This window comes from Dasypus novemcinctus, chromosome X, assembly GCF_030445035.2.
Source record: "Dasypus novemcinctus isolate mDasNov1 chromosome X, mDasNov1.1.hap2, whole genome shotgun sequence".
NCBI classification, from domain to species: domain Eukaryota; kingdom Metazoa; phylum Chordata; class Mammalia; order Cingulata; family Dasypodidae; genus Dasypus; species Dasypus novemcinctus.
This window is the reverse complement of record NC_080704.1, coordinates 154,915,288-154,943,256: the sequence shown is the minus strand read 5'-3', so window position 1 is coordinate 154,943,256 and position 27,969 is coordinate 154,915,288. Positions and strand designations below refer to the sequence as shown.

At 38.8% G+C, this 27,969-nt stretch overlaps 1 pseudogene; it reads left to right on the top strand.

The window, feature by feature from the left end:
- The first annotated feature begins 25,116 nt into the window (after positions 1-25,116).
- On the top strand, positions 25,117-27,577 carry LOC101427600 (U4/U6 small nuclear ribonucleoprotein Prp3-like; annotated as a pseudogene).
- The last annotated feature ends 392 nt before the right edge of the window (positions 27,578-27,969 follow it).

Below are 27,969 nucleotides of genomic sequence, written 5' to 3'. Positions count from 1 at the left end.
GCATAGTCATTGGCGTCAGGGGCTCACTGTTGGACCCTCATTCCTTCCTGGTCCTTGCCGCTGCACCTGGGAGACTGTCGCTGCTCCCCTAGGGACCACGACAGAGCACCACTGGCCAGGAACCCAGTACCCCCCCCCAGCTGTAGTTTTTAATTGTTGCCACTATGAGTATATCCAAACATTACCATGCACCCTGGACATATGTCCTGTATAGCTCCCTGTCAGCCATATATCACCTTTCAATACTATCCTATACCAGTATTCCTCCGTTGCCATTGTTGAACCACTCTGTGATCCAGAACTTCCTGAAAATTGAAGCCCAATATAATGTCAGGATCCCTTACTAGCAAAATGGCATATAGCGATGGGTTTAAAGGTTAGATATAGAATACGTGTTGACTTGGAAAAAATTCTACATCCTATCTTTTTCTTTTTTTTCCCCCTAATTATTGAACTTCTCTTAACAAGAGCCCTAGACCACAGCAATGTATATATATAATATACAGCACTCCCACGCATCCACCACAAAACCTTTTCCCTTCCACAGCGATACTCTTACACCCTATTCACATCATATTTACTTAAAGTGATGTACAGAGTCTGAGACAATAGCTTTCAAACAAGGTGACATCTGTGCTTACATTGTGGTGCATACTTTAGGATACACAGTTTTCTAATTTTTTAGTTATCCTATGCTTTACATTATGGTTTACATTATCAGTCTGTCGTCTCCTATATGTTATGGTGTAATATTACATGTTTTATATCCATCCTTGTGTACTCTCGCGAAACTCCTCTCTTACCCCCCATTTACCTTGGTTCCACACATTTAACATCCATTTTCCCATCCACCTTGGTGCCCACAGTGACAGCCAACCTCCGTTTCCCAAGGAGCCACGTCCAGAGATAGTTGGAATAGTGTTCAGGGCCTAACTTGCTCAACTGCCCCAATGCCCTGGGAGCCACCCTTTCTCTCGAGAGATACAGTTCCCTCTATTTGATGGCATTAGTCCTCCCCAGGATGTGGGTCCACCCCCACTCTCACTACTTGGGTCTCTACCCAATGGTGCCACCCACTCTGGCAAAATGAGCATTCAGACATTCCCCAGGAGCCTGTCCCGCATCGGACCATCCCCTCTGAGCATTCTAAACAGATAACCCTCTTAATTATATTTTGATACAATTTTCTCGACATTTTACTCTCCACCCAACACCTGACACTCTCCTATGTTCGTATGCTACCCCTCCCTCCCCCCACTTTTGGGCAATATTACCCATCCGCCCATCCCCAGCCACACTCAAACCCACAAAGCCCCCCCCAAAGGCAACCCCTTGTTGGGAGCGGTCAATACGAGTATACACTGAGTTCAGCAATGCCGGCAACATGGCCACCAGAGCAGAGCCCACTTCCTTGTTCTCCTTCCCTGCTCCTTTGTTCTCAGTTTCCCGCCACTGCCCAGACTGATAAGATAGTGCGCAGGTGCAAGGCCGAAACTAAGGTCTGCGTCCCACCCCGGCGACAGCAACAACCAATCCTTAGCCTCTACTACCTCACTCCCTGCTCCTCCCCCACCCGAGGGTATATATACTTTGCCCCCTTTAATAAAGTTGCAGTTTGATCAGAACCCTGTCTTGCTGTCATTCTTTGTGTCTCTTGTCCCACCATTCTTTCTCGGCAGGTTTCAGGTCTCCGTTGCCGTCCCGCAAGCTGGGGCAACCCCTTGCCTCCATTTTATCTCTTCTTTGTGTTCATACTTACCACCAGCTCGTCATAAATTCCACCCCTGCAGACGTTGGCTCACATCCTTCCTCCACCCCCCGATTTCCTGTAAGCCTATCGTTCAGTCTCTTGCTCTCTGAGGCAGCTTGCTTATTTCATATCATTGAGGTCATGTAGTATTTGTCCTTCAATGCCTGGGTTGCTTCACTCAACATAAGGTTCTCAAGATTCATCCATGTTATCACGTGTGTTTGTAGTGTATTTGTTCTTACAGCCGAGTAGTATTCCATTGTGTGTATATACCACATTTTATTGATCCACTCCTCTGTTGATGGGCATTTGGGTTGATTCCAACTTTTGGCAATAGTGAACAATGCTGCTATGAACATTTTACTATTAGCTAACATTCTCTTTTTCGGTTCTTACCTCTCCTTTTCTCTGGACATATTTTTTTTTCTCAAGGGAACATAGACAAGAGCAAGGGCATAGAATAAGGGTAACAAGGTGTCAAAGTGAAAACTTACCACACACAACAATAACAAAATAAAACTCTAGAGTAGAAAGAGAAGCTAATCAACTGAATAAACCCATCAAGATAAACTGATACCTAGACACCAAGAAAAAATCACAACCCATACTAAGAAACAGGAAGACATGGCCCAGTCCAATGAACAAATTAAAAAGCAGGAAGAGATACAGAGCATGAAAAAACTAACCAGGGATGTCCAAACAAATATTATGGATCAACTTAATTAAGTGAAAGAAGAGATTGAGGACAGATGGTTCTGGATTTCAGTGCCTTGCCAGTGGGCCCTACTTTGGAATTTGTGCTCCTAAGTGTGATGGAGATGGACTCAGATGTAACCTCTCTACACATGCCTCTTTTGTTACTTTTACTGAACCTGAAGTTGGTGCTGGGGTTGGTGTATGCTCATGTGACTGGAATCTCTGGATTGTCCATGTGCCAGCTGGGCTCTGAGCCTCAGCAGAGTTGCAAATCCTATTCTCTGGTTTTTTGAAATAACCCAGGTCAGCTCCCAGGGAGGTGAGGATAGTCAACCACCACACCATGGAACCAAGAGAGTCTACAACTGCAATCAGGAGAATCCCATCCATTGGCCATGTGGGATCTAAGCCCCTTCTCAATTTAGAGGTAGAGTTGACATCACCATCCCAGGGTCCTCAGGATGGAGGAATAAAATATGGATTAGAATGGACGTAACTGGTATTCTACTATAGAATTATTGTGACTATAGCAATGGATGAAACTATCATTGCTGTGGAGACAGTGGCCAGGAGTTAGTGAGGGCAGGGAGAAGGAAGAAGAGTTGTGATAGGGGGACACTTTTGGGACTTGGAGTTGTCCTGAAGGAAATTTCAGGGACAGATGCAGGACATTATATATCCTTCCATAACCCACTGAATGGACTGGGAGAGATTATAAACTACAGTGTATACTATAATCCATGCTGTGTGGCAGTGCTCTGAAATATATTCATCAAACGCAATGAATGTACCACACTGATGAAAGAGGATGTTGATGTGGGAGGAGTGGGGGAGGAATGAGGAGGTGGGGTATATAGGAACCTCTTATATTTTTTATTGACTTTGTAATAATATTACATTAAAAAATATATATATGAGGTCCCATTCAACCCCACCCCCCAGCAACACTTGTTCCCATCATCATGACACATCCATTGCATTTGGTAAGTACATCTTTGGGCACCTCTGCACCTCATGGTCAATGGTCCACATCATGGCCATTCTGTGTGATCTACGGGTCTTTAAAAAAGATAATAAAAATAAATAAAAATTTTAAAAAAAGAAGACACAGCGAGAACACACTGAAGAAGTAGTAAACATTCATAAAAATATTGCAGATATGATGGTGATTAATGGCACAATGCAAGAAATAAAAAATACATTGGAAGCACATAATAACAGCAAATTTGAACAGGCAGAAGAAGTAATCAGTGATGTGGAAGACAGTAGAACTGAAATCAAACAGATAGTAGAATAGATACATAAAAAATTAAAAGAATTCAGCGGGGTTTGGGGATATGAATGACAACACAAAATGCACAAACATACACACTATAGGCATCCCAGAGGGAGAAGAGAAAGGAAAGGGGACAGAAGGTGTGTTGGAAATAATGGCTGAAAAGTTCCCAATCCGATTGAGGAACATAGAAGTACATATTCAGGAAATGCAGCACACCCAAACAGTATAAATCCTAATAGACCTACTCCAAGACATACTTGTCAAATTGTCCAATGCTCAAGACAAAGAGAGAATATTGAAAGCAGCAAGGGAAAAGAGATCCATCCTTACAAGGGAAGCTTGATGAGATTAAATGCTGGTTTCTCATCTGAAACCATGGAGGCAAGAAGGCAATGGTATGACATAGTTAAGGTGTTAAAAGAATAAACTTCCAACCAAGAATTCTCTATCCAGCAAAGCTTGGATTGAAAAAATGAGGGAGAGTTCAAAATATTCACAGATAAACAGAAATTAAGAGAGTTTGTCAATAACAAACCTGCCCTTCAAGAAATACTAAAGGGAGTTCTGCAGGTTGAAAGGAAAAAAAAGACAGGAGGGAGAGAGTTGGAGGAAAGTTTAAGAACAACTAAAAAGATAAAAAGAGAAATAAAAACAATACACATATGTTGTTTTTATTTCTTATTTATGGCATGCAAAAACCTAAAGAAAATATGGCTAATATAAGTAATTCCTTGACAGTAATGACATTGAATGTTAATGGATCAAATTCTCCAGTCAAGAGACACAGATTGGCCAAATGTATAAGTATATATCATTCATCTATATACAGTTTACAAGAAACTCACCTCATACTCAGGGACTCAATGAGGCTGAAAGTGAATGGTTGGAAAACAATTTTACATGCAAACATTAACAAAAAAATAGCAGGAGTAGTTATACTAATATTGGACAAAATAGACTTTAAATGGAAAACTATTGTAAGGGACAAAGAAGGCCACTATATACTAATAAAAGGGATAATCTATCAAGAAGAAAGAACAATCATAGACATTTATGCACCAAACCAGAGCACCTCAAAATATATGAGGCAACACTGGAAAAACTAAGTGGAGAAATAGATGTCTCTACAATTATAGTGGAGGACTTTAATACACCATTATCATCAATAGACAGAACATCTCAAAAGGGAAGAGTAAAAAAACAAAGAGCGTGAATAATACATTAGAGGATCTGGGCCTAATAGACATATACAGAACATTACACCCAAATACAAAGGAATATACATTCTTCTAAAGCACACATGGCTCATTCCTCAGGATAGACCACATGCTAGACAATAGAACAACTCTCAATGAATTCAAAATACCTGAAATTATATGAAGTAATTTCTCTGACCACAATGGAATGAAGCTGGAAATCACTAAGGAGTAGAGAAGCAGATTAGGCACAAAGATAAGGAAGTTAAAAAACACACTCTTAGACAATCAGTGGTTCAAGGAGGAAATTTCAACAGAAATCATAACTACCTTGAAATGAATTAAAATGACAACACAGTTTATCAAAACCTATGGGATGCAGGAAACGTTGTTGAAGGGGAAATTCATAGCAATAAATGCCTGTATTAAAAATGAAGAAAGAGCTAAAATCAAAGATCTAACTGCATACCTGGAGGAATTAGAAAAATAACAACAAACTAAACCCAAATGAAGTAGAAAGAAGGAAATAATTTAGAGCAGAGCTAAATGAAATTGAAAATAAGAAAGCACTAGAAAAAATAAACAAAACCAAAAGCTGGTTCTTTGAGAGGATTAAATAATTAACAAACCCTTAGGTAGACCAGCAAAGAAAAATGAGAGAGATGCAAATACATAAAATAAGAAACAAGGAATGGGTTATCATCACTGACCTCATTTAAATAAAGAGTATTATAAGAATATACTTTAAAAAAATTGTATGCCAACAGGATGGATAATTTAGAGGAAATGAACAAATTCCTAGAAACACACAGTCTACTTTGATGAAAGAAGAAATTGATGAACTCAACAAACCAATCTCAAGTTATGAGATTGAATTAGTCATCAAAAACCTACCCAACTAAGAAGAGCCCAGGACCAGATTGCATCACAGGTGAATTATACTAAACATTCTGGAAAGAACACCAATTCTGCTTATACACTTGAAAAAAAAATAGAAGTGGAGGGTACATTGCCAAACTCATTCTATGATGCCAATATCACCCTAATACCAAAGCCAAAGATGCCACGAGAAAGGAAAGCTATAGACCAATCTCTCTAATGAACCTAGATGCTAAAATCCTCAACAGAGTACTTGCTAATTGTATTCAACAACACATCAAACGAAGTATACACCATGACCAGTGGATTTCATACCTGGTATGCAAGGATGTTTCAATATAAGAAAATCAATGTAATACGCCACATAAACAGATTGAAAGAAAAAAATCACATGTTCTTCTCTACAGAAACAGAAAAATCATTAAAGAATATACAGCACCCTTTCCTGATAAAAACATTTCAAAAGATAGGGATAGAAAGAAATTTCTTCAACATGATAAAGGGTATATATTAAAAGCCCACAGCTAACATTATAGTCAATGATGAAATTCTAAAAGCTTTCCCTCTAAGTTCTGGAAGAAGACAAGGATGCCCACTGTCACTGCTCTTATTTTACATTGTGTGAGAAGTACTTCCTCGAGCATTTAGGCAAGAAAAAAATATAAAAGGCATCCAAACTGGAAAGGAAGACATAAAAATTTCACTCTTTGTAGATAATATGATACTATATCTTGAAAGCCCTGAGAAATCTGCATCAAAGTTTCTAGAGCTTATAAATGAGTTCAGTAAAGTGGCAGGTTATAATATTAATGTGCAAATATCAATAGCATTTCTGTATACCAATAATGAGTAATCTGATCAGGATATCAAGAAAAAAAATCCCATTTACAATAGCAGCCACAAGAATCAAATACTTAGGAATAAATTTAACTAAAGATGTAAATGACTTGTATGAAGAAAGCCACACAAAACTATTAAAGGAAATCATAAAAGACCTAAATGAATGGAAGAATATTTCCTGTTCATGGATAAGTAGATTAAACATCATTAAGATGACTATCCTAACTGTATTAGTGTTGGAGATTTGGGCACAAAGAGTATCAGGAATGAAAGAAAGAGAAAAAGGAGAGTGAAAGAGAAAGAAAAAAAAAAAAGAAAGAACGAGAGAGCTGGGATCAGGGGGTCTGCAAGTAGAGATTCCTCAGACAACTTTATTGTTTACAAGGGGCTCTCTATATACCCCTGTCTATGTGACAACAAGCAGCAACATGTAGTCTATGTGACAACAAGCAGCAACATGCAGTTAACTATTGGCATTACTAAGGAACTAAAAAAATCTTACCTCAAGGTACAAAGTCTAAGTGATCTATTTACTACAAAAGGTCTGTGCTCATCTTTTCTTTCAGCCTTTAACAGCTTCATCCTGTTTGCCTGGAACTCTTAATTACCACATTCCTTAGGGTGCAAGCATAGCGATGGAAACAGCATATCTCTCCTTGTGAGACCACTGTGCCTCAGTTTCCAACATTTCCCCCTTTTTGTTTTAGTCGAGGTGACCGTGCCTGTCTTAGTTTGCCCTCCTTTCAAGAGTCTTACCTGTCATTGACTATCAGTCAAGCTCTTTGACTAGGGGAAGTTATTGAAGTGCTTTTGCTAGCACCAGATTATTCGCATGTCCCATGGCTGTTACTCTTTACAATTTTCTTCAAAAGCACTGTCCGGCACAGGCAAGAATCATGAGCAACAGAACAAATATGATTAGCCCTATTCCTAAGGCTGACAGGAAATGTTGTGATTTCCACCAATTAACTGGGTTAAATTTTGTAGTATGTGAAATCATATCTGAGAAAATATCCTTATCATTGGCTACATGAATTTGTTTTGAGACATTTCTAATATTTTCCTTTGCAATTCAATTATTTCCAGAGAGATATTACTTTCATGGCCTAGCAAATGATTCTTAATTTTTCTCCATTCTATATTGTATGAATTATAGGCAAGAGGAGTAATATAAAAGTTGCTTTCATTCCAATGACATTTCAATCCCCTTAACAATTTTAAATTATACAATTGATCTCCAATATGCAAAACAGCTGATTCTAAATCATTAACCCGATTATTTAACTGTTCATCAATGTGCTCTTGGCTATGCCACAAATCACTAGCATTTTTATGCCAATCATGCACATATTGTTGAGTCTGAACAGTCTCATGCAAAGCGACAGCAGCGGTTGCAGCAGCTGCTATGATTCTAATTAGTACCATTATACTAATTATTAGGAGTCCAACAAACCTTTTTGTCTGTTTCATGGTTTCTTGTGCCATGTGAGGCAATAGCTGACTTTCAGATGATGACTGCCATATTCAGTTCATTTGGACGGGAATCCATATACCTCGTTGTCTTCTGTCTATTGTGACAGTGTCTCCATCCTGCAACACACTTTCTGACAGACATGCATACAAGGCACCATTTTTATAAAACAAGGCATTATCTTTTATAGTTATTTTTCCAGTAATGAATACAAAAGGATCCCTGACACATGCTTTCAATTGATAGGTTTGATTTAATTGTAGATATTGACCTGTTTGACTGTAATTACCAATCCATTCATAAGTAGGGGCAATTCCAAGAAATACTTTCTACAAGTTTTTATGTATATTAAGATTATAGGTGTCATTAATCCAAGGGGTTGGTAACCATTTTCCTTTACATTTCCAAATAGTAAAATTGTTAGTATATACCACTTATTCACTCAAGAATAGAGATTCTGAAAAAGGATACTGCATATTAGTAACTCGTTAACCCTTGTTGTTAAGGGCATACCATATAAATCTGCCATTATATTCTTTGGGGGTCTCCATAGGAGCACTTTCCCACACTATTCCATAGGAATCATTAAAAATGACAGATCCTCTTCCTATATGGCATTCCTGCCATCCCTCTTTCAGGTTTTTGGGAGGACAATTATAATTTTGCTTTTTAGTTACCAAAGAATCATATGAGGGAAACAAATTTATTAATAATTTGGTAACATTACTTTTCATGATAACCACAGTCTGATTTTTTTGTTTGCATGCAAGGAGGACTTTTTCCAATACATAATGGTTTTTGATAAAAACAAAGGATAAGATTATATATTTCTTTCCCTTCTTCATCAGGTTTTAAGGGTAATCTGTCATCTATAGGCCCAGGAAAAACATGTGTTTTATTAAAAAATACAGGAAATGATGGGTCTCTCCATGTGAGAGCAGGTACTAGAGGTGCATTAGGAATATATGCCCAAGAAGTATGATTTTCCCCTGCATGACCCAGAGTTACCATTAACATGACCAGGAGAGGAGAAATCATCATCAAAATTCTCTTTCTTCTCCTCTATCTGTGGTTTAATCCGTCGAGCTGGCAGCCAAATTTGTGCCCTGTCTTCTGTAACGACAAGAGCATATCCTCGCCCCCATAATTTAACCTTTCCCTTTTTCCAAGTGTTAGTTAGTACATCTTTCCAATATATTGGCTGATATTCAGCTGAGTCACACAATACCTTTTCTTTATTCTTATTCAATGCATAATGCCATTCAGCAGGTGTTATTGAATCATATACATTAAGGAAATTTAAAGTTAAAGTTTTTTCCAATTGGTCCTTTGGTACTATAATGCCATCATCTCCCCCTTTTTGTTTTAATAACATTTGCTTAAGGGTATGATGCGACCATTCAGCTATGGCTTAACCTGTAGGATTATAAGGAATTCCTGTGACATGAGCAGTGGAATATTTAGAGCAAAATGTTGCAAACTGTTTGCCAGAATAAGCTGGACCATTATCAGTTTTGATTTCTGCAGGGCATCCCATAACTGCAAAGGTAGACCACAAATGTGAATGAATATGACAAAATCTTTCCCCACTGTGCACTGTAGCCCAGAGAAAGTGAGAATAAGTATCAATACAAACATGAACATATTGCAATTTACCAAAAGTTGGAACATGTGTGACATCCATTTGCCATATTTGATTTAGAGCCAACCCTCGGGGATTAGTGCCTTTATCAAATGGTGCTGACACGAGAGGCCACGGGTAGAAATATGTTTTATAATATCTTGTGCTTGTAATTTTGTTAAAGATGGAAATTTATGTCACAATCCCTTAGTATTGATATGAATTAGAGCATGATATTTGGCAGCATCCTGTATAGACCCTACCAGAATATCAGCTTGCGCATTATGTGTGGATAAGGGGCCAGGTAAAGCAGAATGTGATCGAATATGGGTAATGTACAGATAATTTACTCGTTGACGAATGAGTGCCTGCAATTGCAGGAACATTTGAGAAAGCTCATCAGTTACAGAGATATTAGCAGTTTCAATTTTAGCAATGGTTAAGCAAACATATTCAGAATGAGAAATAATATTGAGAAGCTCTTTAAAAGTTTGTAGGACCATGAGAACAGCTGATAATTCTGTACGTTGTGCAGAAGTATGTAGTGTTTGCCAAACCTTTTCTGTAAAAGGAGTGACATAAGCTGCTTTACCATTGCTACTGCCGTCTGTAAAAATGGTAAGTGCTTTTTCAATTGGAAATGACTTAACTATTTTTGGTAAAATCCAAGCTGTTCTCCGTAAGAACGTTAACAGCTTAGAATTGGGGTAACGGTTATCAATAATTCCCTGAAAATCACTAATAGCAACTTGCCATTGTGTATTTGTAGTGTAAAGATGTTTAATTTCATCATTAGACAGACTACATATTATTAGATCAGGATCAGTCCCTTTAAGTTGCATGAGCCATAATTGACCTTTTTTTTGTAAATATGTTTGCAATCTTTTTTGTTTATTATTGGGGATAAATACCCATTCTAATATGCCATCTTGCCAGAACAGGGCCATAGGAGATTGCAGGGTAGAAGAAATCACCAAGTCTATGGTTTTGTCAGGATCTGTTTGAGTCAATTGTCCCTGTGAAATTTGTTCTTCAATGAGATTTAATTCTTTTTCTGCCTCTGAGGATAATTTCCTCAGACTCAAGAGGGCAGGATTTCCCTCTGAAGTTTGAAAAAGGTGCTGCAACATGTAGTTAGGAATGCCTAGAGTAGGACAAATCCAATTAATATCCCCCAGAAGTTTTTGAAAGTCATTTAAGGTTTTTCAATTATCACGTCTCAATTGTATTTTCTGTGGGCGTATGCATCCGTTTGCCAATTGCATACCCAGATAACAATAGGGGGCATTCTGCTGAACTTTCTCAGTGGCAATCTGTAACCTATACTCAGGAAACACCTTTTGAGCATACTGAAACAATTGCTGTAACTTGTTGTCTGAAGAATGTGCAAGTAATATATCATCCATATAATGAATAATCATGGCTTTTGGAAATCTTTTTCTTAGCACCTGTAGAGGCTGATGAATGCATAATTGGCACATGGTAGGACTGTTCATCATGCCCTGAGGCAACACACACCACTGATACCTCTGCATACGGGATTGATTATTTATAGCAGGAACAGAAAAGGCGAATTTCTCTTTATCAGCAGGATGCAAAGGAATAGTAAAGAAACAGTCTTTCAAATCTATAATAATCAAAGACCAATTCTTAGGAATCATAGAGGACTGTGGAACTCCTGGTTGTGGTGCCCCCATAGGGCTCAGAACCTTATTAACACCTCTTAGATCAGTTACCATTCACCATGTTCCAGATTTCTTTTTTTATTACAAATACTGGAGAATTCCAAGGACTATTGGAGGGCTCAATATGTTTCTGAGATAGTTGTTCTTTTACTAAACTATGAAGGACATTGAGTTTTTTCACAGGCAGGCGCCATTGATCAACCCACACTGGTGCTTCTGTAAGCCAGGTTATGGGAATAGTAATGCCCTCTATTGCAATGGCCCCTATGTTAAATTTTGCGTCTCTGAATCCTGTCTCAGTGTAACAGAACCAAGTCCTCTATGATCCCCTTTTTGACGTATGTTAGGGTTATACTGCATATCCACAAATAAAGCTTTTGCACGCTCAGATAATGTAGGAATGTGAAAAAAAGCTCCCCACTGACTAAGTAAATCACGGCCCCATAAATTAAGTCCAACATCAGCCACATACGGTTGTGATGTGTGCTATGGGTGGGAGGCTGTTCGACCCTTCGTAGATAACCTAAATCCTGACTTGTGGGTGTGGAATAGTAAGAGGCTGCAGCCCTGCCCTTGGTAACCATGGCAACGACTCCAGTCCCAGGAAACAGTTTAGCAATATAAACTCTATAAACTTTAAATATTCAGGAAAAATGCAAACCAAATGTGCTAAAAGTTTATCTAGAATGTGGAAGATATATGCTAATTCAAGCCTATTGAGCACTGAAACAAAGAACGATTTAGCCCTTACCCATATAAAAGGAACTTGAAAATCTTGCCCAAGGCTCGGGTTTGAAACAAAAAGCTCCTGAGTCCTCCGGCTGTCAATAAACCATTTTTCCTTCTCAAAATCATTCCTGAGTCCTGGCCTTTCTATACGCAAATAATTGAACCTCTCTCCAATTCTACAACAGTTGTAGCATAGATTTTTGCCCATCAGGTCCTAATACATCAAAAATAGAGTTACTCTGATAAATATCTGTTATAGTGCCAATTCCAGTAAAGACTGTTGGGACTTTTTGTAATGTCCATGATTGAGGCCAATATCGTTTAGCAATGATGGACACATCAGTTCCTGTGTCTATTAATCCCAAAAACACTTTTCCATTAAGAGTAATAGTAACTTCAGGCTGATCATTGCCTACAAAAGTTTGCCAATAAATCTCATTCCCCGTAGACCCAAATCCCCCATTTCTAGCAAAAGGAAGAGTGCAAGATTTGTGATAGGACAGGAATAATATTTGAGCTATATGTTGCCCCAAAGTAACTTGTATTTGAATTGTTGTAGAATTTGATACTAGGTTCAATTATTTGTGTATAGAAAGGCTAGGATTCAGGAATGATTTTGAGAAGGAAAAATCGTTTATTGATGGCCGGTCGGACTCAGGAGCTTTTTGTTGAAAACCGAACCCTGAACAAGAATTTTGAGTTTCTTTTATACAGAGAGGAAGGGTCAAATGGTTCTTTTGTTTCAGTTCTCAATAGCCTTGAATTAGCATATATCTTCCACATCCTAGGTAAGCCTTTAGCATGGACTTCATATATTCTAGATAAGCTTTTAGCACATTCGGTTTGCATTTTTCCTGAATATTTACAGTTTATAGAGTTTGCATTGCTAAACTGTTTCCTGGGACTGGAGTCGTTGCCATGGTTACCAAGGGCAGGATTGCAGCCTCTTACCATCCCACACCCACAAGTCACAGACAGCTTAGGTTAAGGTTATCTCTGAAGAGACAAAGAGCCTCCCACCCATAGCCCACATCAGACTAACAGCTTGCACCATAACCTTAATGTCTTCTTTATAATCACTATCTATAATGCCAATTTGTACCAGCAGTCCTTTCATAGTTAAACTACTCCTACCTACAATTAGGCCAACAGTTTGAGGAGGTAATGGGCCTTTTATGCCTGTAAGTAGTTTGCATACCCATAGCAGGAGTAGTAAGTTTAGTTTCTGTAGAAGATAAATCAACAGCAGCACTCCCTCAAGTAGCTGCCCGTAATTCAGAAACTGGGATGCATGCTGCTGGCCATTGCTGACTGGGTATCTTTCCTGTAGGCTCATATTGTTTGTCTGAGGACCTTGAGCTAGGCCGCAAAGCAGTTTCCCGACTGTGAAGTGGGAGAGCCAATTTTATGAAATCTAGATTTACATTTATTAGCCTAATGAAAGCCCTTTTGACATACAGGGCACAGTTTAGAAGGGGATTTTCCTTCCCCATTATTTTGTGGCTGAGTGAAATTTGCTTTGCAATCCTTTTGAAAATGACCAGATTTCCCACATTTAAAACAACTTCCTCTTTTAGTCTGGGGTCTCTGATTGCCCCTTATTGCCACAGCTAATATTGCCATCTGGTGGGTAATGTAACCTATGTCCTGGCAAACTTTAATATAGTCTTGCATTGACCATCCCGCTGCCTTAACGGGTCTAATAGCTTTTTAGCATTCACTATTTGCTTGATCAAATGTGAGAGTTAATAAAATCAAGTCTCTAGCATCCAGAATTTCTATCGTTTTTTGAATAATATCTGATAGCCTAGCTACAAACTCTACATATGGCTCATTTACACCTTGAATAACTTTAGCAAAGGATTGTACAGGTTTCCCAGGGGCTGAAATTTTTCTCCAAGCTGCTAAGCAGGACATTCTAACCTGAACTGTTGCTACATCATCATACTGCATTTGTCTGCCAACTCCTGCCCAAGCTCCTATTCCCAATAGCTGTTCTGCCGATATAAGCACCGGAGGGTCTTGATTAGCATTTCGCCGGGCAGTCATATTAGCCTCATCGGTCCACCAAGTTTTAAATTGCAGAAATTCAGCGGGGCTAAGAACAGGACGGGCTAACATTTCCAGTCCCAAGGAATCAACCTATCTACCTGAGCCATGCCTTGAACTAAGCCAAACGTATATGGAGAATTAACCCCATACTGCACGCAAGCCTGTTTTAAATCTTTCAATAGTTTAAAAGGTATTGGTTCATGATGGAGCTCAGCACCTCCTTGAGGACTATTAGCATCTGATGGGGTTGGTCGTGATAAAACCAGAAAAGCTGATAAGAATTGCATGGCCTCTGGATCCCCTTCTCAAGATGCTTGCAATAAATAGCGCATCAAGGGTGTCTGAGGACTGGGGTTGGAAACAACTATATTTTTAACATAGGGTAAAGCATCTGCCATATCTGAAAAAATTCCGGGTGCTGAGGTCGGGGCAGCCATAGCAGTGGCTCATCAGGCACAATAGGCTGAACTGGATATAAGCTAGGATAAGTGCCTGGATGAGATATATGGAGATTGGATATTTCATTAGAGCAGACAGTTGTCTTTTTATCTATAAAAGGATTAGTACTAGGATTAGACATAAAGCCAGGAGATTCTCCTCAGTCTTTTGGTTCAGAATTTAGTTCTTTCAAATGGCCCTCCATTTTCTGTTTGTCTATGGGTTTTGAAAACATAGTGATTTCTTCTTCGTCATCTTCCTCTGATTGTACAGGATCTAAGGAAGTAGCACTGCTTTGGATGTCACACACGACTCTCGACGAGATCTTTTCCGCAGTTCCCAATACTGATTTGGAAGACTCACTGACTTCTTTGGGTCCCACATTGGGTGCCAGATGTTGGAGATTTGGGCCCGAAGGGTATCAGGAATGAAAGAAAGAGAAAAAGGAGAGCAAAAGAGAGAAGGAGAGAAGGAACAAGAGAGTTGGGATCAGGGGGTCTGTGAGTAGAGACTCCTCAGACAACTTTATTGTTTACAAGGGGCTCTCTATATACCCTAGTCTACAAGACAACAAGCAGCAACATGCAGTTAACTATTAGCATTACTAAGGAACTAAAAAAATCTTATCTCAAGGTACAAAGTCTAAGTGTTCTATTTACTACAAAAGGTATGTGCTCATCTTTTCTTTCAGCCTTTAACAGCTTCATCCTCTTTGCCAGGAACTCTTAATTACCATATTCCTTAGGGTGCAAGCATAGCCATGGAAACATCACCTCTCCTTGTCAGACCACTGTGCCTCAGTTTCCAACGTATTAGTCAGCCAAAAGGGTGCTGATGCAAAATGCCAGAAATTGGTTGGTTTTTATAAAGGATATTTATTTGGGGTAGGAGCTTACAGATATCAGGCCATAACCATAAGTTACTTCCCTCACCAAAGTCTATTTCCATGTGTTGGAGCAAGATGGCTGCCAACCACTGTGAGAGTTCAGGCTTCCTGGGTTCTTCCCTTCCTGGGGCTTGCTTCTCTTTCCTGTGTGCTTACTTCCTGGGACTCCAGTTTTAGGCTTCAGCATCAAACTCCAACATCAGAACTCCAACATCAAAAACCATTAACTCTGTCCTTTGCCATGCCTTTTGTCAATGCCCTATTGGCACAAGAGGTTTACATAATTACTTAATCAAGTAACCCTATGAGTCCAATATAATCTAATATGCTAGAGGAAAAGTTCAGTTTACAAATATAATCCAATATTTCTGTTTGGAATTCATCAATAATATCAAACGGCTACACTAACCAAACTGATTCACAGATTTAATGCAATCCCAATAAAAATTACCACAGGATTTTTTTTTTTTTACTGAATTGGAAAAGCTAACTATGAAATTTATTTGGAGGGGCAAGAGGCCCCAAATAGCCAAAGAGATATTGAAAACGAAAAATTAAATTGGAGGAATCACTACCTGACTTCAAAACATACTACAAGGAAGCAGCTGTGGCTCTATCATTTGGACTCTTGTTTACCATATGGGAGATGCTGGGTTTGTGTCCCAGGGCCTCCTTGTGAAGGCAGGCTCACCAGCACACTGAGGAGTGCTGCTGGTCCTCAAGCGCCACAGAGTGCCACTGGCCCACAAGTGCTTTGGAGAGCCGCCAGACCATAAGTGCCAGAGAGCTGACTCAGCAAGGTGACACAATAGAAAGGGAGATAAGCAAAAACACAGAAGAGCACACAGTGAATGGACACAGAGAGCAGATAGCAAGCAAGCTGTGGGGGAAGGGAATAAAATTTTTTAAAAAACTACAAGCCTACAATGGTCAAACAGCATGGTATTGACACAAAGATAGACATACTGGCCAATGGAACCAAATGACAGTTTTTATATAGATCCTCACATATAAAGTCATCCGATAGTTGACAAGGCTACCAAGCCCACTCAACTGAGAAAGAATGGCTTCTTCAACAAATGGTGCTTGGACAACTGGATATCCATATCCAAAAAAATGAGAGAGGATCACCATCTCACACCTCATACAAAAATCAACTCAAGATAGATCAAAGACCTTAATATAAGAACCAAGACCATAAAAATCTCGGAAGAAAATGTAGGGAAGCATCTACAGCTTCTTGTATTAGGAAATAGTTTCATGAACTTTATACTCAAAATATGAGCAATGAAAAAAATAGATAAATGGGACCTTCTAAATTAAAATCTTTTGTATCTCAGAGGTGTTTGTCAAGAAAATGAAATGGTAGCTTACTCAATGGGAGAATATATTTGATAACCATATATCTGACAGGGGTCTAATATCCAGCATACATAAAGAAATCCTATATCTTGAAAATAAAAAGACAACCTTTTTAAAAATGGCAAGTGATTTGAATAGGCATTTCTCCAAAGAAGAAATACAAATGGATAAAAAGCACATGAAAAAATGCTGAACATTGCTAGCTATTAGGGAAATGCAAATCAAAACTCCGATGAGATATCATTTTACACCCATTAACTGGTGGCTATTAAAAAAACAGAGGACTGTAAGTGTTGGAGAGGACGTAGAGGAATGGGAACCCACATTCACTGCTGATAGGAAAGCAGATTGCTGCAGCCATTGTGGAGGACTATTTCACGGGTCCTCAGGAAACTAACTATATAAATGCCATATGATCCAGCAATTCCACTGCTGGGTATATACCCAGAAGAATTGAAAGCAAGGACATGAACAGATATATGTACAACAATGTTCATAGCAGCGTCATTCACTATTGCCAAAAGTTGGAAACAACCCAAATGCCCATCAACAGATGACTGGATAAACACATTGTGGTATAAACATACAATGAAATATTATTCACCTGTAAGAAAGAATTCAGCATTAACACTTGGGATAACATGGATGAATTTGAGGGCCTCATGTTGAGTGAAGCAAACCAGGCACTGAAGGACAAATAATACATGACCTCACTGATATGAATTAAGCAAATTGAGCAAACTCACAGAGCTAGAAGCTGGAAGATAGGATTACAGAAGATAGCAAGGGAGAAGTTTGTGAACCATTGGCCATATGGGCAAAATCTATGATAAGGTGGAAGTGCATAGTTGTGCAGTGGAGGAGCATGACAGTGGTGCAATGATATTATTAGTTTGGGTGGTGTAGGTTTGTCAGGGGTCCAGGGTGGGGAGTGTGAGTAGTCCATGGAACTAGGGGGAGGGTTGGGGGAGGAAACAGGTGAACACTGGGGATTTGCGGGGATGTCGTTGAAACTACAATGTTGTGAATGTTCTTTTGGCAATATGGTAGGGGAGGGTTACTTGTTGAGTGTGTTGGATGTGGGAGGCATTTTGGACTGGGCTTACCTGGGCAGGGTTCTAGGGAGTGTGTAAGTGTTAATCTTATCATAGTGTGTTGTATCAGTTGGTGGAGAGCCACATAATGAGTAGGAAAGTGTTGGACTCCCATCCTGGGGAGTCCTGCTTTGTTCTCATATAGAGGGGCAGAAGTCCCTCAAGAGCATAGGCAGTGCCTAATATAAGAGGATAGACCAGTAAGTCATCCCTCAATGTTGTTGCAAATATCTATGAATCTTGTTCAAGGAGTGAAGCCTGGTGTTTGCCATGGGCCCCAAGGTAAGGGGGGAGGAATAGAATAGATGGAACATGGGACATTTTGGGGGCAATGGAAGTATTCTGAATGATCTTGCAATGATGGATACAAGCCATGTTAAATTTCATAAAAATTTATAAAAGTGTATGGTCCAAATGTAAACCATAATGTAAACCATTGATGATGGTTAGAAGCTGTGTTTCAATATTTGTACATCAATTGCAACAAATGTAAAATCCACATATTAATAGGGGAAAGAGGAAAGGGGGAAAGATGTTGGGTAAATGGGAATTCTCTATATTCTCTATGTGACTTTTCTGTAACTTAAAACTTCTTTGAACACAAAATGAAAAAAGTAAGACACTGGAGGAATAAATGGAAGAAAATATCACTGCACACACAAGACAAGAAATCTTACAGTGATGAAAGACATAATGTCAAAAATTTTAAAATATTTTTTCATTCTTTTTTATTGTTCCAAAATTTTAAATTTTTTGTATTTTATTTCTTATTTTTAAAACTATCATTATTATTTCATTTTCTTATTAATTGTATTTGGTTATTTTTTTAGCTTCATTTTTTAAGAAGTTTTGAATCACAGAAGGGTTACATCTATAACAGGAGAGGATCATTGGTGTGTGGTTGTCATTGATGGGGGATAAATAGAAGAAGGTTCACCTGGGGAATACATATAAGGCATATAAATGTTTTCAAGTGTTCATGCAGCATTGGGTGGAGATTCACACAATGACCAAAAGAATATTGAATTCCCTTCCTGGGGAGCTCTGTCACATTCTCTAATGGAACAGTCAGAAACCCCTGAGTATAGGGGCAATGACAAGTGAAGGAGGATAGTCCATTGACGGGTCATAGATATTGAAGACTTTACTTATGAACTTTTACTTTTGAAACTGAAACTTAGCCTAGTATTATAGGGTGTCTAAGAGTTACCTCTTGAGAGCCTCCCTGTTGCTCAAATGTGATCTCTCTCTGAGCCAAACTCAGCATATAAATGAATTACCTTCCCCCCAACATGGGACATAACTCCTGGGGATGTGCCTCCCTGGCACCAGGGGATTACTACCAAGCACCAACTAGCAATGTAATTTGAGAAAGACCTTGACCAAAGGGGGGAAAAGGTAAAGGCAAATGAATTTATATGGCTAAGAGACTTTAAAGTGAGTCAGGAGGTCATTCTAGAGGTTACGCTTATGCACGTCTTAGCAGGATCTCATTGACTTTCAAGTTAATACTACCTCAAATAGCAGGGCTCCTGAGGTCTCTGGAGGCATCCAGACACTAGAGTCAGGGCAGATGGCTCAGGAGTTTGTCAACCTTCCAGTGGTCCTACTTTGGAATTTATGCTTCCCAGTGTGACCAAGTTGGACTCAGTTGTGGTTTCCTTACACATGGCTCTTCTGACCCTTGTATTTGAACCTATAATTAGTACTAGAGTTGATAGGTATACATCCAAGAGACTTAAATCTTTGGGCTGTCCATGTACCAGCTGGGCCCTGAATCTCAACAGAGTTGCAACACCTACTCTCCAGTTCATTGGTCTCGCCCAGGACAACTAAAAAAGAGGTGATGATCGACAATGACCATCCCAAGGAACCGAGAGTCTACAACTGCAAGCAAAAAAGTCCCATTCATCCATCCTATGGGATTGAAGCCCCCTCTCACTTAGAGGTGGAGTGGGCCTCACTGTCCCAGAATCCTCAGGATTGGGAAATGAACTATTTACTAGAATGGTCTTACTGGTAATCTATAGACGTATTGTGATTCTAGCAGTATAAGAACTTATATCATTGATGTGGAGGCAGTGGCCACAGAGGCTCTGAGGGGAGCAAGAGGGAAAAACAGATGTAATATGGGGGCATTTCTGGGACTTGGAAATTATCCTGAATGACCTTGCAATGACAGATACAGTCCACTATGTATCTTTCCATAACCTACAAAATCATATGTGAGAGCATGTAAACTACAATGTAAACTATAGTCCATGCTTAATGCCAGTGCTCCAAAATGTGTTCATCAATTGTAATGAATGTATCACACCAATGAAGGATGTTGTTGATGTGGGAAGGTGTGGGAGGTGTGGGGAACAGTGCATATGGGAATCCCTTTTATTTTTTATGTAACATTTGTGTAATCTAAGAATCTTTTTAAAAATATTTTAAAAATTGTAAAAAAATATGGTATAGACATATGATGGAATATATGCTGCAGTAAGAACTGAAATTAAGACTTATTTAATAACATGGAAGAAGTCATTATGCTATATAAAATAAGCCAGGCACAAAAGGGCAAATATTGCTTGGTCTCCTTAATAAGTACTAAATATGAAGAATAAATGCATGGAGTTAAAACCTAGAGTATAGATTATTAGGCGATAAGAGGAGGGAAGTGAAGGTATACTGATGCTTAATATATGTAGAAGTTTTAATTAACTTGTCTGCAAAAATATGGAAATGGATAGAGTTGATAGTAACACATTATAGTCAGTAGAATTAATGCAGTTTGTTTATAAATGGGATTGTTCCCGAAAAGGGTAGTGTAGGGATGTAAATGTCAATTGAAAGAAAGCTAGAGAATAATCTAGGGTTTCAATAGCATAGTGAGCCCAGAGATGAATGAGAATTGTGTTTAATAGTACAAGTAAAAAATGTCCTTCTATGATCTAGAACAAATGTACATCACTATGTGCATGTTGTTAAGAATGTGGAGAAGCACAGGAAAAATACAACTAATGTAACCTATGGTCTTTAATTAACAATGTTTTAATATTCTTCCTTCAATGCTAAAGATGTGCTGTGTAAATAATAGGGGGATGTGGGAAAAATATACCAAAGGTATGCTAGAGATCATAGTTATTGATAATATTCTGATATTATCTCATAATCTGTAACTAATGTTCCACAACTATGTAAAATGTTGGTGGAGGGCTGTTGTGTGGGAATTTAACACATGTACATGATTGTTTTGTAAGTTCACAACCTCTCTAATAAAAATATATTTTAAAAAGTGAATCAGAAAATATTTTGAGATGAATTAAATTGTATACACAGTATACCAAAACTTGTAGGATGTAGCATTTGCAATGCTTAGAGGAAAAATTCTAACTGTAATTGCCTAATTATGACAAAGGAAAAAGATCTCCAATCATTAATATAATCTCACAACTTAAAACAGAAAAAGAAAGAGCAAACTATACTTAATCAGAAAGAAGTAAATAATAATGATTAGATTAGAAATTATTGAAATAGAGAACAGGACAACAATATAGAAAATCAATGAAACCAAAAGTTGATTCTTTTAAAAGATCAACAAAATTGAAAGACCTTAGCTAGTCTAACAAAAAAAAAAAAAAAAAAAAAAGAGAGAGAAGACTGAAATCCTAGATACAGAAATGAAGGAGGGGACATTACTCCCAACATTACAAAAATTTATGATAAATATAAAGAAATACTATAGACAATTGAATGTGAACAAATAATACAATTTATATGAAATAGAAAAATTCCTCAAAAGACACAAAATACCAAAACGAACTCAAGAATAAAGAAATAGACCTTGTGGTGGTTTGAAGTTGTATGTATCCCCGAAAAACATGCCCTTAAAATTTAATTCATGCCTATGGTTGTAAACCCATTCTAAATAGAACTTGTGATGATGTTACTTCAGTTAAAGAGTGTACCTCATCAATCAGGATGGGTCATAATCCTATTTCTGGAGTGTTTTACAAGAGAATTAAATTCAGTTAGAGAGTATGCCACAAGAAGCAAAAACCTGAAAAAGAGCATAAAAAAGCAGGAAAAAAATCAGGAGATACTGCCATGTGCCTTGCCATGTGATAGAGGAACCAAGGATCTTCAGCAGCCCACCCCAGAATGTAAGTCTTTGGGGAGAAAGCACTGCCTTAATGTTGCCTTGATTTGGACATTTTCCCAGTCTCAAAATATGAGGAAATAACTTCCCATTGTTTAAGTCAAACCATTTCATGGTATTTGCTTGAACAGATTAGGAAACAAAAACAGACCTACAATGAATGAAGAGATTCAATTAGTAATAATAATTTTAAAAAGACTATCCACAAAGAAAAGCACAGGTCCTATTGGCTTTACTGCTGAATTCTACCAAAATATTTCAAGAAAAATAATAGCAATTCTTCACAAAGTCTTCTAAAAAATAGAAGAGGAGGGAACATTTTCCAACTCATTTTATGAAGCCAGGATTTTGAGGTACCAAAACAAGAACAAATCAAAAGAAAAGTACAGACCCATATTGTATCTGAATGTGTACACAAAAATCCTCAATAAAATACTAGCAAAGCTGAATCCAGCAATATGTAAAAAGTATTACTACATGACCAAACAGGATTTATCCCAGTGTACTATTTAGGGCTCTCCAAAAATACATAATGACTATATATATATATATATATATATACTGGCACAAGAACAGACTATATACCAATGGAATCAAATTGAGAGGTCAGAAATAAACCCTCACATCTATGACCAACTGATTATTGATAAGGGTGCCAAGTCCACTCATTGGAGAAAGAAAAGTCACTTCAACAAATCAACAAATGAGGCTGGAAGAACTTGATAGCTGTATGCAAAAGAATGAAGGTGGACCCCTTCCTCACATCATATACAAAATTTAACTCAAAATGGATCAAAGACCTAAATATAAAAACCACAATATATAAACACCCTAGGTCAAAACATAGTGAAACCTCTTTAGGACCTGTGTTAGACAATGTTTGTTTAAGACTACACCAAAAGCATGAGCAACAAAAGAAAAAAATGATAAATGAGACTTGGGCAAAATTTATAACTTTTGTGCATCAAAGGAATTTATTAAGAAAGTAAAAGGACAACCTACAGAATGGAGAAAATATTTGGAAACCAATATGGGTTCAATATCCAGAATATATAAAGAACTCCACAACAAAAAGATTAACAAAACATTTTTTTAAATGGTGAATAGATTTAAATAGACATTTCTCCATAGAAGATACACAAATGGCCAATAAAGACATGAAAAGATGCTCAATGTCACTAGCCATTGAGAAAATGCATGCAAAAAACACAATGAGATACCATTTCACACCCACTAGAGTAGCTATTTCAAAAATGAAAAGTAAGTGTTGGATGGGCTGTGGAGAAATAGGGATACTCATTCATTGTTGGTGGGAATGTATAATGGGGCAGTCACTGTAGAAAACAGTTTGACGATTGCTCAGAAAGTTAAGTATAAAACTACCATGTGATCTGACAATCCCACTTCTAGGTATATACCCAAAAGAATTGAAAGCAGGGACTCAGGCAGTGATTTGTACACTGATGTTCATAGTGACATTATTCACTATTGCTAAAAGGTGGAAGCAACACAAGTGTCCACTAATCAATAAAAGGATAAATAAAATGTGGCATATACATACAGTAGAATATTAGTCAACCATGAAAAGAATGATGCATGCTACAACACAGATGAACCTTGAAGACATCACGTTGAGTGAAATAAGCCAGACATAAAAGGACAAATGTTGTATGACTTCAGTTGTATGAAATAAGCAGAATACGCAAATTCATAAATTTAGCAACTAGGATACACATTACCAGGGCTCGAGTGGGAATAGGGAATGGAGTGTTAATGTTTAGTTGGTATGGAGTTTCTTTTTGGGGTGATGGAAAAGTGTTGACAATGGATGATGGTGATGGAGGCACAAGATTTGAATGTAATCAACACTACTGAATTGTATATTTGATATGGATAAATTAGGAAATTTTGGGTTGCATATATTACCAGAGAAAGGTCATAGAACTCTGCAACACAAAGAGTGAATCCTAATGTAAATTATGGGATAGAGGTAATAGTATAATTATAATAATAATGTTTCCTCAGCTGAAACAAAGTTAGAGCAGTAATGCAAAATGTTAAAAATAGGTAAACCTATGTGTGTGAGAGGCAGGTTGTTTTACTTTCCTGGCTGCTAAAAAAAATCCCATAATATTGGTTGGCTTAAACAATGGTAATTTATTGACTCATGGTTTTGAGGCTAGAAGTCAAAAATAGAGGTATCAGCAAGACAGTGCTTTGTCCTGGAAGATTGTGGCATTCTGGGGATGGCTGCCAGTGATCCCTGGTCCTTGGCTGTTCTGTCACATGGCAGTGCACATGAAAGCATCTTGTCCTTTCTTTTCCAGGTTCCATTGACTGCCTGCTTCTGGCTTCTTCCTGTGGCTTCTCTCTGTGACCTTATCTATAAGATCTCCAGTAATAGGATTAAGACACATCCTGATTCAGTTGGCCACATCTGACTAAAATAACCTCATCAAAAGATTCTATCTACAATTGGTTCACACCCACAGGAATGGATTAAGTTTAAGAACATGTTTTTCGGGGGTACATAACTCCAAGCCACCACAGGGGTATATGCGAACTATGCACCTTCTGCATGATTTTTCTGTATATCTAAAACTAAAAAAAAATCTTTAAAAATAGCACCTCATAGGCTTCGAAAATTAGAGTTATTAGAATCACAGCCCATAATAAAAAGCCAGGGCTTGCATGCCAAACTTAAAGTTAATGCATGCTAAAATAAAAAATTTAAACAGGATCAATGTCTCCTAACATAATAGCTAAAATGTGCAAGATACAAAGGAAAATTATCCAACATACAAGGAACCAAGAAAGTCACAATTTTGAATGAGAGGTCAAGCAACTGGGTGGCAGTAAGTAGTAGCAGGCTGTAGAGCGGTCAGAGTGTTTCTAGTCCTGCTGTAATGTTTGGGTTCCATCTCAGGGGTTGAAGTTTGTGAGGTGCAGTATCAAGTTCTATTTCATCTATCCTTCTCCTTTTCTCAAAGAATGTCACTGTCTACGAGGGAGCTGGATGAGCTGAAACCATGGATAGAAAAGACAGTGAAGAGGGTGCTGGGTTTCTCAGAGCCCACAGTAGTAACCAAAGCACTGAACTGTGTGGGGAAGGGTATGGACAAGAAGAAGGCAGCTGATCACCTGAAATCTTCCCGTGATGATTCTAATCTCCAGTTTGTGGACAAACTGAGGCTGTGGGGAAAGACCAAAGCTCTAGGCCTTCTACGTCTAGCAGTGGCAGGAGTAGAAAGCGAGTGCTAACGGAAGTGTTTGGTGATGACTCTGAGATCTCCAAGGAATCATCAGGAGTAGAGAAATGATGGATACTCCATTTTGAGAAGGTGGAAGAGGAGCAAGAGGTGATCCCTAAGCCTCCATCAAAGAGCTCTGGCATGCTGACAAAGCTCCAGATCAAACAGATGATGGAGGCAGTAACACAGCAAATCCAGGAGAAGATAAAACAGCTAAGCTTCATTAGCTATCCCCTATGCCTCAGCCTAAGTCTCCTTCCTCTCAATCAGTGTGATTTCCAATTGGAAACAATGTTCATTCCTTTTAGGTTGCCACTTTCTTATTTTTTTTAAAGATTTATTTATTTATTTATTTATTTTTCTCCCCTTCCTCCCCCACACCCCGGTTATCTGTTCTCTGTGTCTATTTGCTGCGTCTTCTTTGTCTGCTTCTGTTGTCATCAACGGCACGGGAATCTGTGTTTCTTTTTGTTGCATCATCTTGTGGTGTCAGCTCTCCATGTGTGCGGCACCATTCCTGGGCAGGTTGCACTTTCTTTCGCGCCGGGCGGCTCTCCTTACGGGGTGCACTCCTTGTGCGTGGGGCTCCCCTACGCGGGGACACCCCTGCGTGGCATGGCACTCCTTGCGCACATCAGCACTGCGCATGGGCCAGCTCCACATGGGTCAAGGAGGACCGGGGTTTGAACTGCGGACCTCCCATGTGGTAGACGGACGCCCTAACCACTGGGCCAAGTCCGCTTCCCTAGGTTGTCACTTTCATGAATGATACAACTGATAAGGCAAGGAAAGAAGCTGAATTACAAGCCCACATCCTAGCCCAGCTGTCGTAGAAACCAGCGCTCATTGGTAAGGCCAATAGGATGGGCCTGGCCAATCTCCATGCCATGGGCATTACTCCCCCAAATGTGGAGTTAAAAGCTCAAACTAAACCTATGCCACTGATCCTAGATGAGCAGGGTCACACTATAGATGCAGCAGACAAGGAGATTGAATTGACACACTGTATGCTTACTCTGAAGACCAGTATTCCTGCTGTGCAGAAGGAACAGTTCATACAACAGCTAACAGAAAAGCCATCAGAAGACATGGAATCCAATACCTTTTTTGACCCCTGAGTCTCAGTTGCCCCTTCCCAGAGCCAGAGACACACTTTTAAATCCCATGGCAAATGCGAATTTGAGAATATTGCCCAATGATTATGGACAGGCTCAAATGGAAAAGTTGTAGACAGAGATATCACAGGCACCTTGAAAAACAGATATCCATACTTCAAATAAACTGGCCTTCATGTGCGTAAAAAGAAGTTAAAGGAAGGTGATATCCCTGAAATTGAGTGACAGGACTCTTATACCATCCTAAATGATTTTGACCTTACAGAAGAAAACCCCAAAAGGGAAGATTATTTTGGAATCGCAAATCTTGAACATTCAGCCCAACTCAATCCTCCAATTGACAATAATACTCCAGTTACTCTGGGGCTATATCTTACCAAGAAGTAACAGAACAAACTTTATAGGCAAGGAAGGAGGGAAGCATAGAAGGTTCTACGGGAGAAAGTCAGACTGGGGCTGGAGCCTCCTTCAGAACCCAAAGTGAGGATTTCCAACTGAATGTATTAGGAACAGAAGCTGTTCAGGACCCCACGAAGGTAGAAACCCATGACAGAGCTTAGATGACAAAGAGACAGAAAACACACGAAGAAGCCAATGCTGCCTGAAAACTTAGAGCAGAAGAGAGAAAGGTCAAGAAAATTTAAAAGCTTAAAGATATTTCACAGGGGGATACGCATATCTGTATATAGAGTTCAAAGTTTGACCAGTACGACAAAGTAGTTGGGCAACTGTACCTGACAGGGGTGGTGGTACTGCACACAGATGTCAACCTGGTAGTATTGGAAGGGGGTCCCAAGGCCCAGAAGAAATTTAAGTGTCTTAAGCTGCATCGGATAAAGTTGGATGAACAGACCCCTAATGCAAAAGGAGGTGATGATGATAAATCTGATGAGGAAGCTGTGAAGAAAACCAAAAAACATGTACTAGTCTGGGAGGGAACAGTGAAAGACTGTAGCTTTGGGTAGTTGAAGTTCAAAAAGTGCCCTACAGAAAATATGGCTCAGGAGCATTTCAATAAGCAACGGGACCGAACACTCCTGGGACCTTATGCTGAGTGTTGTGTCTGTGTTGGAGTCAATCAACTGAGATTACTGCAAGCCCTTGTCTCTTCCCCTTTGCCTTTGTCTTTTCAGTCTTCTCTCTTATTCTACTTCCCATCCTGCCTCCACTTGTATGTGTGATCTCAAGAACCGTGCCAAACAGACCCTGGGACAGAGGGAGAACATCTTGCTCCCTTCACCAGTCAGCCTGATGCTTCCCTTTATTCCCCTTATGTATATATGATTAAAGAGTAATTTTTTTAACAAAGAGGACAATGGATTGATGCTAATTCTTGTATGAAGTAGAGGTCAGAATTATCTGGCCTGGATTTTAAAGCATCCATCACAGAAATAATTCTAAAAACAACTACAAATTCTCTTGAAACAAATGAAAAATAGGAAGTTTCAGAAAAGAAATAGACGTTATTTTAAAAAACC